The 13,844-nt window shown below is 48.4% G+C and overlaps 1 protein-coding gene across 1 annotated transcript in view; it reads right to left on the bottom strand.

The window, feature by feature from the left end:
- The window catches only part of LUZP1 (leucine zipper protein 1), a 96,447-nt gene extending 87,004 nt beyond the window's left edge, over positions 1-9,443 (bottom strand). Inside the window, exons 1-2 of the mRNA XM_025380490.1 lie at positions 9,127-9,443; positions 483-742 (exon numbers count right to left, since the gene is read on the bottom strand). The gene's annotated coding sequence lies outside the window, so the exon portion shown is untranslated. The remainder of the gene's footprint in view (positions 1-482; positions 743-9,126) is intronic.
- Between the last annotated feature and the right edge of the window lie 4,401 nt (positions 9,444-13,844).

Consider the following 13,844-nt stretch of genomic DNA (forward strand, 5'->3'; position numbering starts at 1 on the left):
CCCGCGCAGCCCCCTCCCGGCCGCCTCGCCGCCCCCCCCCCCAATCCGGACCGCGCCCCTCCCCCAACCCCAAACTCGACCCCCGAAACTCTTCGCCGTCCCCTCGAAAATGTCTCCTCCGCGTCTCTGCCCCAAACATTTCTCCTCCGAGTCTCGCTCCCACCAAGAAGTCTCCTCATGAACCTTCCCTCCCCCTCCCGAGGAAAAATCTCCTCAGAGTCTCTTCCTCCAACTCCACAAACATGTGCCGGGTCTCGCCCCAAAAGGTCTCCTCCTGAGCCCTTCCTCCAAAATCCACTCCAACTCTCCTCCAACTCCACACCCCCATCCCTCCCCGGCTGCGCCCGCGGTTTCTTCTGCCCCGTAGCCGCGGGTGCCCCGACCTCACCGGGGACCTGCCCCCGACCCCCGCCGCCCTCCGCTCCCCGCGCCCGTCCCGGTCCCCCGCGCCGCGCTCCCGCCGCCGCCTCACGGACCCTCACCTCGGCGGCCCCGGACAGCGATACCGCCCGCGGAGGGCTCCGGCGCTCAGCTCCCAGCGACCGGCGCCGCCTCGGGCTCCGCGGGACTGACAATGATGGGCGGGGCCAAGTGGTGACGTCAGCGGTTTGGAAGGCGGGGTCTTTGTGATGGGCGGGATTGGTCTTCAGGCCCCGCCCCCTCCGTCCTTTTTTTCTCTTCCCAGGACTTAGGCTCCACCAAGTTTTTATTGCCTCCCTAGCTAGGTCCTGTGGTAGGCGCCCTGGGAAATCGAAATGGAAGACAAGACTTCCCGATTTCAGGAAGGACACTTTCGGCCCGCGTGGTGGCTCACGTCTGTAATCCCAGAATTTTGGGAGGCTGAGGCGGACGGATCGCTTAAACTCAGAAGTTCGAGACCAGCCTGGGCAATATGGCGAAACCCCATCTCTACAAAAAAATACAAAAATTAGCCGGGCGTGGTGGCGCGCGCCTGTAGACTAAAGTAGGAGGATCGCTTGAGCCCGGGGAGGTAGAGGCTGCAGTGAGCCGTGATCGTGCCACTGCACTCCAGCGTGGGTGACAGAGTGAGACCCTGTCTCAAAAGAAAAAAAAAAAAAAGCGGGGCACTCTGAAGGGTTGTGAGGATTAAATGAGATAATCAATAGAAAGGTGCTTAGCCTAGAACCTGATATGGAATAATCACTCAACAAATGCTATTTCTATTACTCCGCAAATGCAGAGAAGGAACTCAGCTCAGACTCAGGAGGCATGGGTTCCAGTTCCCCGCTCTGCTCTTCATTCGTTGTGTGACGCTAGACAAGTACTTTCCCATCTATGTTCCCGACTTTCATCTTCTTTAAAATGGGAGGGGGGAATAACCAGACGATCTAAAAATCCCCTCCGATACTTCTATGACATACTTCCTTTAAGTCTACTATCTAAAAAGCACCTAGGGCCCTGAGAAGTCAGGAGGAGGGCTTTGAAGACAGCCCAAGACCCACACCCAGCAGAGTATAGGACACAGCCAGAGACTGCTCTCGCTGCCGATGCCCTCCCACACGCTGGCACACAGCAACATTCACAAGCCAGGGCACAGATGGGCTGAGGGCTGCTTCCTCTCTGACTACAGCAGCATGGTTGGTCTCTTGAGACATCGCTTGTGTAAGCTCTTTATTGCCTATGGAATAAAGGCCAAAGCCCTGGCCTGGTATGATCACTTCCTACCTTTACACACGCGCGCGCGCACACACACACACACACACACACACACACACACACAAAGTTTATCCAGACTTCTCTTAGCACACCCACTGCTTTCCCACATTTGACCCTTTGCTCAAGCTCTTCCCCTGCTGTCTCACCTCCCAGCTTCTCCCAGCCAGAAGGCAATCCTCCCTGTTCTGAATACCCAATAACATTGTGTTTAACCCTCACGTGGGCATGAACACTACAACTTATAATGAACTGACCTCCCATTTGTTTCTTAGCACTCCCTGGAGGTCAGAACCCACACATGTTTGTGGAGCTGAAGCTCTGATGCCAGAAAACCCTGGGATCATACATTCTGGGGTCATACTGGCTGTCTCTGAGCCTATCTTCTCATCTGTAAAATGGGGATAATAATGTAGTCTTGTGGTGTTTGTTTTTAAATTACCTAACATACTTTCTGGAAAGCATCAGGCACAGTGTTCCACAATCAATATGATTGTCATTCTTATTTTCTTTCTTTTTTTTTTTTTTTTTTGAGATGAATTTTCTCTCTTGTCGTCCAGGCTGGAGTGCAGTGGCGCGATCTCATTTCACTGCAACCTCCGCCTTCCAGGTTCAAGAGATTCTCCTGCCTCAGCCTCCCAATTAGCTGGGATTACCAGCACTTGCCACCACACCTGGCTCATTTTTGTATTTTTAGTAGAGACGGTGTTTCACCATGTTGGCTATGCTGGTCTCAAGCTCCTGACCTCAGGTGATCCACTCACCTCGGCCTCCTGAAGTGCTGGGATTACAGATGTGAGCCACCACGCCCGGCCCCTGTAGTTCTTATTTTCAATAGTATTATATTGACCAGGCGCGGTGGCTCATGCCTGCAATCCCAGCACTTTGGGAGGATCACTTGGGTCCAGGTGGGTGGATCACTTGAGTCCAAGAGTTTGAGACCAGCCTGGACAACATGGCAAAACCCCGTCTTTACAAAAAATACAAAAATTAGCCGGGCCTGGTGGTGCCCATGCAGTCTCAGCTACTCAGGAGGCTGCGGTGGGAGGATCCCTTGAACCTGGGAGGTGGAGGTTGCAATGAGCCATGATAATGCCACCGCACTCCAGCCTGGGTGACAGATTGAGACCCCGTCTCAAAAATATATATAATTATTGTATGTTATATATATTTTATATATATAATTACTATCATCGGTATTATTTCTAGTTCGTAACACCACACAGCACCTCATTACAATCCACTAAATCATTTCACGTGGAAGACTTTAGGGTTTTGAGAAAGGAAGAGGCTTGCTGAAAGCAGCCCTGCAAAGCATTCCCATTGGAACAGAGACCAGCACTGCAGTCTGCAGACCCCAGATGGATTCTGCAGTCACATCTGATGCCCCAGGGCATCTCTGTCATTCAGCATGCCTCCAAGCTGGGGTCAGCGTGGGGTTCTCTCTGAGAGTTCTTTGCAGCACAGCTGACCCATTTCTGCTTCGTGCCTTTCTCCTCTCACCTTCTTTACAGAGATGTGGATCTGTGTTAAACTGCCCTTGGCATCTCTGCAGTCCTCTAGGAGAGCTGCAATGAGGCACTGGGCATTTCCAGAGCACTGGCCTGTGGGAGGAGGGGAAGAACTTTGGGGTTCTGATTAATTTCCTATGCTGCAGGCAGGCACATGGGTGTCCTGAAATGCCAGGCCTGGTCCTCAAAGGCCCCTAATAAATTATAGCTTATTTTTAGAAAAAATATTCAAAAACACCACTTCCTGTGAAAAGTAAGCATGGCCGTAAGATTGCTGGAGGCAAAGGAAGGGCCTTTACTGAGTTGCTCCTAAGGGCTAAAGCCGATTCCAAGTACTACAAACCCTTGGAAGGAAGAACCCAGGACATACCAGGGAGGTTCTGAAGAAAAAACTTTCTCCCCAGGACCCATGATCCCAGTAACCACTTATTCATTTATTAATAGCAAAACCTTTGGCACAGGAAAGATCAGGATTCAAAACCCAGCTCTGCCACTTACTAGTTATGTAATCTTGGGTTTTTAGGTCTCTGCACCTCAGTTTCTCATCTGCGAAATGGAAATAATAATACCACCTTTCTCACACAGTGCCTGTGAGGGTTAAACATCTGAAAGAGCTGTGTTCAGAGCCTGGCACCTAGTTCTTGCCAGGATGTAGTGGCTGCTGTTACTATTTGAACATGTCCTCGTCCTCCCAGCAAGACCTCCCATATGCTGGACTCTGGACTGGAAGTAGGGCTAAATAATAGCCCTGCCCTCAAGAGGCTCCATATAGTAAAAGGAAAGGAATCGATTTGTATGATTAGGCAATAAAAGGTCTCTATTGGGCATTGTTAAGTGGAAAGAGTGAGAGTAAGTTGCTGAATTACAAGTGTAGTAGGACCCTATAGTTATAATTTGTAATATATGCTTAGTATATGCATAGAAAAATATGGAGACTATAAAGAACTAAATAGGCCAGGCTCAGTGGCTCACACCTGTAATCCCAGTGCTTTGGGTGGCCAAGGTGAGAAGATTACTTGAGACCAGGAGTTTGAGATCAGTCTGGGCGACAGAGGGAGACCCCTGTCTTTACAAACAAAGAAAAAAATTTTTTTTTTTTTTTTTTTTTGAGACAGAGGTCTCCCTCTGTCGCTCAGGCTAGAGTGCAGTGGCACGATCTGGGCTCCTTCACCTCCCAGGTTCAAGCGATTCTCCTGCCTCAGCCTCCCGAGTAGCTGGGATTACAGGCATGACCCACCACGCCCGGGTAATTTTTGTATTTTTAGTAGAGACGGGGTTTCACCATGTTGCCCAGGCTGGTCTCAAATGCCTGGGCTCAAGCGATCCTTTAGCTTTGTCCTCCCAAAGTGGTGGGATTGCAAGCGTGAGCCACCACGCCCAGCCAAAATTTTATTTTATTTTTATTTTTATTACTTTGGAGACAGTCTCGCTCTGTTGCTCAGGCTAGAGTGCAGTGGTGAGATCTCAGCTCCGCCTCCCGTGTTCAAGCAATTCTGCCTCAGCCTCCTGAGTAGCTGGGATTACAGGCGTGCAACACCACACCCAGTTAATTTTTGTATTTTTAGTAGAGAGGGGGTTTCACCATGTTGGTCAGGCTGGTCTCCAACTCCTGACCTTGTGATCCGCCCACCTCAGCCTCCCAAAGTGCTAGGATTACAGGCGTGAGCCACCGCCAGGCATGGTGGCTCACACCTGTAGTCCTAGTTACTCAGGAGGCTGAGGAGGGAAGATTGCTTGAGCCCAGGAGTTGGAGGCTGCAGTGAGCTATGATCTCTGCACTGCACTCCAGCCTGAATGACAGAGAAAGACCCTGTCTCTAAAATAAATAAATAAATAAATAAGAGCTAAATAGAGAAACTTCAGGTTTTTTTCTTTCACTTTGCTGAGTTTCATTTTGTTTCTGTTTTTGCTTTTTTTTTTTTTTTTTTTTTTTAGATAGAGTCTCACTTTGTCACCCAGGCTAGAGTGCCATGTCATGATCTCGGCTCACTACAAGTCCACTTCCCAGGCTCGAGTAATCCTCCTACCTCAGCATCCCACGTAGCTAGGATAACAGGTACCCGCCAACACACACACCCAGCTAATATTTTTTTGTATTTTTGGTAGAGACGGAGTTTCGCCATGTTGCCCAGGCTGGTCTCCATCTCCTGAGCTCAAGTCATCCACCTGCCTTGGCCTACCAAAGTACTGGGATTACAGGTGTGAGACACTGTGTCCAGCCTCCTTTGCTGTTCTGTCTGTGCATATAGTGAGAACTTTCAAAAAAGACTTTGCTATGGAGGGGAAAGGGGGTAAAAACACAGCTACAAGGTATACCAGCAGTGGGCATCTGAGCCACCTGTGCATACTGCAATAGAAAGTTCCACAGATCCCATCTCCTTCTTCATGGGGTTCCAGGAAAGCCCATGCTGAGACAATTTTCGCTTCCTCCCCTGACCCAAGACCTTGGTTGCATTTGAACTTTCAATGCTACAAGCCAAAAGTAAGACACCTAATATAAGTCCCAGGAACCATGACAAGGCCAGGACAAAAAGACGTTTAAGCAGGCAGAATTTTTTTTTCTTCCTGTCTGTATTAGTTAGAATTCTCCAGAGAAACAGAACCAATAGGAGTATACATATCTATATATATATAATCTACTTATTATGAGAATTGGCTCACAAGATTATGGAAGTAGAGAAGTCCTACAGTCTGCCTTTTGCAAGCTGGAGAACCAGAAAAGATGGTGGTGCTAAGAATGGGGGTTTGTGGGCAGGGAAGTGCTGGTATAAATCTTACGGTCCAAGGGTCTGAGAACCAGGAGCTCCAATGTCCAAGGGCAGGAGAAGATGGATGTTCCAGCTCAATGAGAGAGAGCAAATTTTCCTTCCTCCTCTTTTTTGTTCTGTTGAACCCTCAGTGAATTGGATCATGCCCACCTACACTGGTGGAGGCAATTTTCTCTACTCAATCTACCAATTCAAATATTAATCTCTCCTAGAAATATTCAGAAATAATGTTTTACCAGCTATCTGGGCATCCCTTAGCCCAGTCAAACTGACACGTAAATTCACCATCACACTGTCCTATGCCCCTTCCACACCTTCCAAAGAATCACAATATGTCACCACCTTGTGTCTACCATGTCTAAACTTGCGCTTTCATTTTCACTCATTATATCGTTCTGCAATTTAATTTTTTACAAGGAGTAGTATTACTGTGTCATCAGAAAAAAGGCAGTAAAGATATACATAAAAAGAAAGCTAACCAAGCTGGAGTTGGCTCACTTTTGTTGGTTTGCAAACAATAAATGATTACCCAGTATGATTGAGGCCAGTGCAAAGTCTGCCAAGAATCATAGAAAGTGAGACTAGGAAGGAATAAAATCGCCCTCAATCCTCCTATCATTCCCCAAATGGCATGATTTTAAGTTCTTTCTATTCCTTTGCTCCCTCATGTTTCAGGGCAACCATTACTACGTGTATTTCATTCACTCACTCATTCATTCATTCATTCATTCCACAAACATTTATAGATCCTTTATTCTGAACCAAGAATCATGCTGGGTAGTTTACATATACTACCTCTTAAAGGTTATAGGGGTCATTATTGCTGCTATCTTGCAGACTGGGAACAAGGCTCAGACAGGTAAAGTCACTTACTGGTCACACATCTAGTAGGATCTAAACCAAGACATGTGCAACATCAAAGCCCAAGTCCAGGAGGAAATGGGCTGTATTCCAAAGCAAATAAGCTATGCACTCAGGCAGCCATTATTGGTTGGGTGGCTTTGGGCAAGTCATTGAACTCTTCTCAGCAGTAGTTTTGCCACCTCTGCAGAATAAGTGTATACCCAGCTATTGCATGTAAGCTAAGTGCTTTGTAAATCGTAACACATAATACAAAGGAAAGGCATCTCAGCTCTTCAGGGACTAGGTCTCACTCATCTTTGGATCTTTTGGTGCTTTCCCTGCTAGTGTTTGCCTCGATTAGTGTTCATCCCCCATTAGCGCATTTAGGACGGTTTTCCTCGTTTGCATCTTATTTCCCCCTCCAGCCTGGGACTTCCTCAACAGCAGGAATGATGCTTATTAATTTCTGATCCCTTTCTGCCCCTAGTACAGTGTCCGGCCTGCATCCCTCCATTCCTTTGCACTTTTATTTATTTCATAAGAAATGGCGGAGTGCCTAACAGGTGCCAGGCACTACACAGACTGTAATACAGCAAAAGTCCCAAGTTTCCTGGACTGGAGGAGTGGAGAAACAGGATAACATTAAATACAATTACTTAATAACAATTCCATTAAGTGCTGCAAAGAATCAGGCGAGATGCCAGAAGGGATTGGGGGATGCGGGGTGGGGACCTAACTCAATTGAGGAGCCGGAGAAGGCTTCCTAGGGGAGGTGGCCTGGAGGCTCAGAGAGGGTAAGGAACATGCTCAAGGTCACACAGCTGGTAAGTGGGAAATTGGGATTTTAACCCAGGAATGCCTGAGTCCAAAGCCCATACTCTACTAGAAAACACTGTCTTTTATTTCCTCCACTTTTTACTTCCTTGACTTTTTTTTTTTTAGATGCAGTCTTGCTCTGTCGCCCAGGCTGGAGTGCAGTGGTGTGATCTCGGCTCACTGCAACCTCCACCTCCTGGGTTCCAGTGATTTTCGTACCTCAGCCTCCCGAGCAGCCGGGATTATAGGCGTGTGCCACTCCACCCAGTTAATTTTTATATTTTTAGTGGAGATGGGGTTTCACCATGTTGGCCAGGCTGGTCTCAAACTCCTGACCTCAAACGATCTGCCCATCTCAGCCTCCCCAAAAGTGCTGGAATTACAGGCGTGAGCCACCACGGCCCGGCCCCCTACTTCCTTGACTTTTATTTTTGAGAAAGGAGTAAGGCCTGTTCAAATGAATGCACTAAAGCAATACTTTTTCCCAGCTTTTGGGGGATCACAGATTCTTTTGAGAATCTGGTGAAATCCGTGAAACCTCTCTCCAGAATTCCACCTATACAGACAGACCCACAAAATCTTGCATACAATTTCAGGGAGTTCATAGCTATCCTGAGGCCCAGGTTTAGAACTCATTCCATGGAGGACCACCGGACCTTATAGTGAAATCGTCAGAACCGCAGAAAGAGACACCAGGACCCCATAAAGAGCTCAAATCCCCAGAGAGATCTCAAGATCCTATAGAAAGAGTCTCAAGATCCAGTAGAAAGATCTGGGATCCTGTAGAGGCCCCCAAGTTGCTACAGAGTAACAGCTGGGGCTTTGCAGAAATATTCTCAAGAGGTTATAGACATAGAGGAACCTCAACCTCTCATGAAGCTGGAGTCCTCATAGCGGGCTTGGAGAGCTATAATTTTGGGGATTTTTCGATTTTTGAGACAATGTCTGACCTCTGTCGCCCAGGCTGCAATGCAATGACAAAACCACCCCTCACCACAGCCTCAAACTCCTGGGCTCAAGCAATCCTCCTGTCTCAGCCTCCAAAGTAGCTGGGACCAGAAGCATGTGCCACCATGTCCAGCTAATTTTTAAATTTTCTGTAAGGATGAGGGGTCTCACTATGTTTCCCAGGCTGGTCTCGAACTCCTGGAATCAAGAGATCCTCCCACGTCGGCCTCCCAAAGGGGTGGGATTACAGGCGTGAGCCACCACGCCCTGCAGAGAGCTATAATTCTTGACCCTTGTTGGATCACTGACACCTTTGGAACTTCGAAGAAAAATGCAACACACACAACATGTTACACAAGGAGTTCACAGACCTCTGAGAGGCCATCGGTAGCCCCTGGGTACAGAACTCCGGTTCTTGAGGTGCTGCAAGAATGTAATCCCCGCCCTCCAAACACCTCAAAAACCTGGAGCAGAACCACAGACGCGAGGCACAAACTTTAGGGTGAAACAGACCCCGAGTTGCATCCCGGCCCTGCCGTTTACTAGCCATGACCTTGAACACTCACCTAGAAACCCTCAGGCCTCAGCATCTCACCAGCCAAAAGAGAGCGCTGGACGCCCTTCCCTCCCCAGCCCGGCCCCCGCGGCTTGCGACCGTACCCGGTGGGGCGCTGACGCTTGACAGGACTCAGCCTCTCTCCCCTTCTGCGCCAGTGAGCCATGAATCCGGCTGCAGCACTTCATGAAATACAAATGGGCCGACTGCACCAGGCGTGCGGGAGGCGGGGGAGGGGGCCGGCGCGTTCGCCGTTTGCCGCAGTGACAGCTCCGCGCAGCCAGCCGGCCGCGGGTCTGGGAAGCCGCCGGTGCCGGGCGCGCTCTCGCCTTTCCCACCCACCAGGCAGGGCGTTCCCGCCAGCCGGCTTCCTGCAGCCGAGGGCCGGGGAGGAGGGACGGCGCTGAGGGGCCGCAGGGCCTGGCAGGCCTGGTTCCTGGCTTTCTCTCCGCGTTTCCTGAGCAGGACCGGCCGGGGGATGGGACCCAGAGCAAACCTCCTTCCCCAGGAGCGCAGCCAGGAAATCGCGTCCTTATTAATCAGGTTCCTCCTCTGCGCGCCGAACGGGGCTGGTTTCCGTCCGCGATCGAGTGGGCATGGTGCGACCCACTTATCCCAGAAGGAAGCGGAGAGACGAAATGGCAGCTCCCGACCCCACGACACAGCAAGATTCCAACCCCGTGATGTCAGTGTTAACTCCATCCTACGGATGAGAAAGATGAGGCTTTGAAAAATGAAGTGACTTATCCAAGGTCGTCATAAAAATATTACTACTAATAAAATAACGTGCTTACTACATACCGGGCGCTGTGCTCCAGGTATATTTTGTCACTGGGTTCTTTAATCTATGAAGATAACTGTTGTTCCTAGTTCATAAATGAGGAAACAGAACCAGAGGCCAAGTGGCAGCTCCAGTGACGCACAGCTACGAAATAACAGAGCTAGGAATTAAACTCCAGCCTCCTGTTTCCAGAGCTCAGCCTTTCTCCATCCTGCTTCTGCATTTCAGTTGAGTAACCATGACCTTGTCTCATGTGTTTCTGGGTCCTCAGAGCCTTACCGAGAACTTGACACAAAGTAAGTGCTCAGAGGTGACTAAGGGAACATTACATGGAAGTTCACACTTAGAAGGACTGATAGGAGGCATCTGTCCACGTGACCCCTTCTAGCGCCTTCAGCCAAGTGAAAATGTAGCCTCTGCCTGAATACTCGCTATCATGATAAACTCTCCCCCTCCCCACACCCCATCCCATTCCCTTGTTGGACAAATACATTTGGTTTAAATGTAAATGCTCCCCCTTTTTTTTTTTTTCTTTTGAGACAGAGTTTTGCCTTGTAGCCCAGGCTGGAGTGCAGTGGCACAATCTTGGCTCACTGCAACCTCCACCTCCCGGGTTCAAGCAATTCTCCTGCCTCAGCCTCCCAAGTAACTGGGATTACAGGCGTGTGCCACCATACCCAACTAATTTTGTATTTTTAGTAGAGACAGGATTTCATTGGTTGATAAGGCTGGTCTCGAACTCCTGACCTCAGGTGATCCACCCACCTCGGCCTCCAAAAGTGCTGGGACTACAGGTGCGAGCTACTGTGCCCGGCCTTAAATGCTCCTTTTTTTTTTGTCCAAGGTTTCTTGTAAACAAGGCCAGGCCATTTTCCTCCCTGTGGCCACATTACATATTGCATGGTATTCTTAGCCATTCTATAAGGTTAGACCATTCAATAATTTTAAGTTCCTCATAAACTGGGACAAGGTCAGCTGTTCATCAAAGCTGTTCCCCTTCCAAATGTAGAGTTGTTTCTGAGAAAAGCAGCCAGACTACATTTTCCAGCACTCCTTGCTATTAGGAACATAACTAGTGTTCACCAGTGGGATATGGGCAGAGAACATGAATGCCATGTCCTGGCCAAAGTGGTGAAGAAGGATGTAGGCTTTCTCAAAGCTCTTTTCTCTCATCTGCCAATCAGATGTGAACACCAGGGGACCCCTTGGAAGCTACACGTTGGACAGGACAGAGCCTTAGTCAACCTGGGTCTCACTCATCACTTGACTGAGGGGGCCACACATTGAACTAATTTCTATTGTATTTAGGCATTGCGTTTTCAGGATTTATCTATCATAGCAGTTGGCATAACTAGTATGGGACTACCCTGGGCTCACGGTTGTATCCTCCACATGGCAGAGGGCAGTACTGGTTACATGAAAGACGCTCAAAAGACATCTTCAACTGTGTCCAGCTGGCTCAACTGGTCAGAAGCCGTATCTGTTCATCTGATGTCTTACGTCATGTCTTTTCCAAAAAGGGTTTTGAGGTAGTTTCATTGCAGCCTCGAGACCATCTGACTGATAATTAAAGACCAAGAATTCAGGAGTGATAAAAGCCTGGATCAAAGGCCACTGGGGAAAAAGAAAAGAAAGATGAAAAACTGACTAATTAGGGTAGAAATGGTGGGCTGAGTTTTCTAAGGATAGTAACACTGAAGAACAAACAAATCATGGCTCTGAGTTTCCTGGCAGTCAAAGTCAAGAGGGAACCAGGATGAGTTACAAATTGTGTAGGAAGTAGTAAACATGTGATTGAATACACAGACCCTGGAGGCAAATTACGTTGTTTTGAAACCCAACTCTACCACTCACTAGTCACATGACCTTACGCAGTTATTTAATTTCTCTGTGCTTCTGTTGCTTCTTCTGAAAAACAGGATAATATAATAATAAACCCCTTTCTTAGGGTCCCTGGAAGGATTAAATGACTTCAGGCATATTTAGTTCTTTTTTATGGTTCGTTTTGTTTTTTGAGATGGAGTCTCGCTCTGTCGCCCAGGCTGGAGTGCAGTCGTGCAATCTCAGCTCACTGCAACCTCTGCCTGCCAGGTTTAAGCAATTCTCCTGCCTCAGTCTCCTGAGTAGCTGGGATTACAGGCCCCTGCTGCCACGCCTGGCTAATTTTTGTATTTTTAGTAGAGACAGGGTTTCACCATATTGGTCAGGCTGGTCTCGAACTCCTGACCTCAAGTGATTCACCTGCCTCAGCCTCCCAAAGTGCTGGGATTATAGGCATGAGCCACCGCACCCGGCCGCATATTTAGTTTTCATAACAGGCCTGTCACATGGTAAATCCTATAGAAGAATTAGCTATTGCTGTGATATGGTTGGAAAAATCAGGCCAGTGAATTGGGAGAGACAAATTTTTCCCCGCATTAAATTCTCAGGGAATGTATTACACATGTGACCCTAATACAACGGATGGTTCCTTAATCAGAATTGCACCCCGTATCACATGGTTGTTTCTTTTTTTTTTTTTTTTTTTTGAGACGGAGTCTTGCTCTGTAGCCCAGGCTGGGGTACAGTGGCGCGATCTCGGCTCACTCCAACCTCCACTTCCCAGGTTCAAGTGATTCTCCTGCCTCAGCCTCCTGAGTAGCTGGGACTACAGGCGCCTGCCAACACGCCCAGCTAATTTTTGTATTTTTAGTAGAGACAGGGTTTCACCATTTTGGCCAGGGTGATCTTGAACTCCTGACCTCGTGATCCGCCCGCCTCGGCCTCCCAAAGGTTGTTTCTCTTATTTTTGGTCCAGACAAACCTTGGCATTCTACTCACTGGGTAATTCTGGGGCAGGATACTAGGGTAACTTAAGGCTCTAGGGACCTTTCTGCTGACAGGCCAGGTAAGTTTAGTCACGAAGACCGAAGGGGTTAGTGCCACACAGACCCAGGAACGTTTGTTAACTTGTTCAAGCCTCAGTTTCTTCATCCACACAGTGAGGACAATAACACAAAAACTAAATGAAAGGGTTGCTATAAAGATTACATGAAAGAATGTACATAAGGCCAGGCATGGTGGCTCACGCCTGTGATCCCAGCACTTCGGGAGACTGAGGCAAGTGGATCACCTGAGGTTGGGAGTTCGAGACCAGCCTGACCAACATGGAGAAACCCTGTCTCTACTAAAAATACAAAATTAGCCAGGCGTGGTGGCACATACCTGTAATCCTAGCTACTCAGGAGGCTGAGGAAGGAGAATTGCTTGAACCTGTGAGGTGGAGGTTGTGGTGAGCCAAGATTGCACCATTGCACTCCAGCTTGGGCAACAAAAGCAAAACTCCGTCTAAAAAAAAAAGAAAAAGAAAAACAAGGATGTACATAAAACGTTTATCACAATAACTAGTCTTATAGGAGGACTTCAGTATACAACCATCCACAAAATAAAAAGAAAACCAGCAAAATAAAACAGAGGATATCACCTAGAACCCCTAGACAAAGGAGAATAATTTTTAATGTTTCAAAAATTGGAACAGAGGCCAGGTGCAGTGGTCAATGCTTGTAATCCAACACTTTGGGAGGCCAAGGTGGGATGATTGCTTGAGCTCAGGAGTTTGAGACCAGCCTGGACAACAAAGTGAGACCTTGTCTCCATAAAAAATTAAAAAATCAGCTGGGCGGCCGGGCGCGGTGGCTCAAGCCTGTAATCCCAGCACTTTGGGAGGCCGAGACGGGTGGATCACGAGGTCAGGAGATCGAGACTATCCTGGCTAACACGGTGAAACCCCATCTCTACTAAAAAATACAAAAAACTAGCTGGGCGAAGTGGCAGGCACCTGTGGTCCCAGCTACTCGGGAGGCTGAGGCAGGAGAATGGCGTAAACTCGGGAGGCGGAGCTTGCAGTGAGCTGAGATCTGGCCACTGCACTCCAGCCTGGGCGACAGAGCCAGACTCAGTCTCAAAAA

The sequence above is a fragment of the Theropithecus gelada genome, chromosome 1 (genome assembly GCF_003255815.1).
Source record: "Theropithecus gelada isolate Dixy chromosome 1, Tgel_1.0, whole genome shotgun sequence".
In the NCBI taxonomy this organism is placed as follows: Eukaryota; Metazoa; Chordata; class Mammalia; order Primates; family Cercopithecidae; genus Theropithecus; species Theropithecus gelada.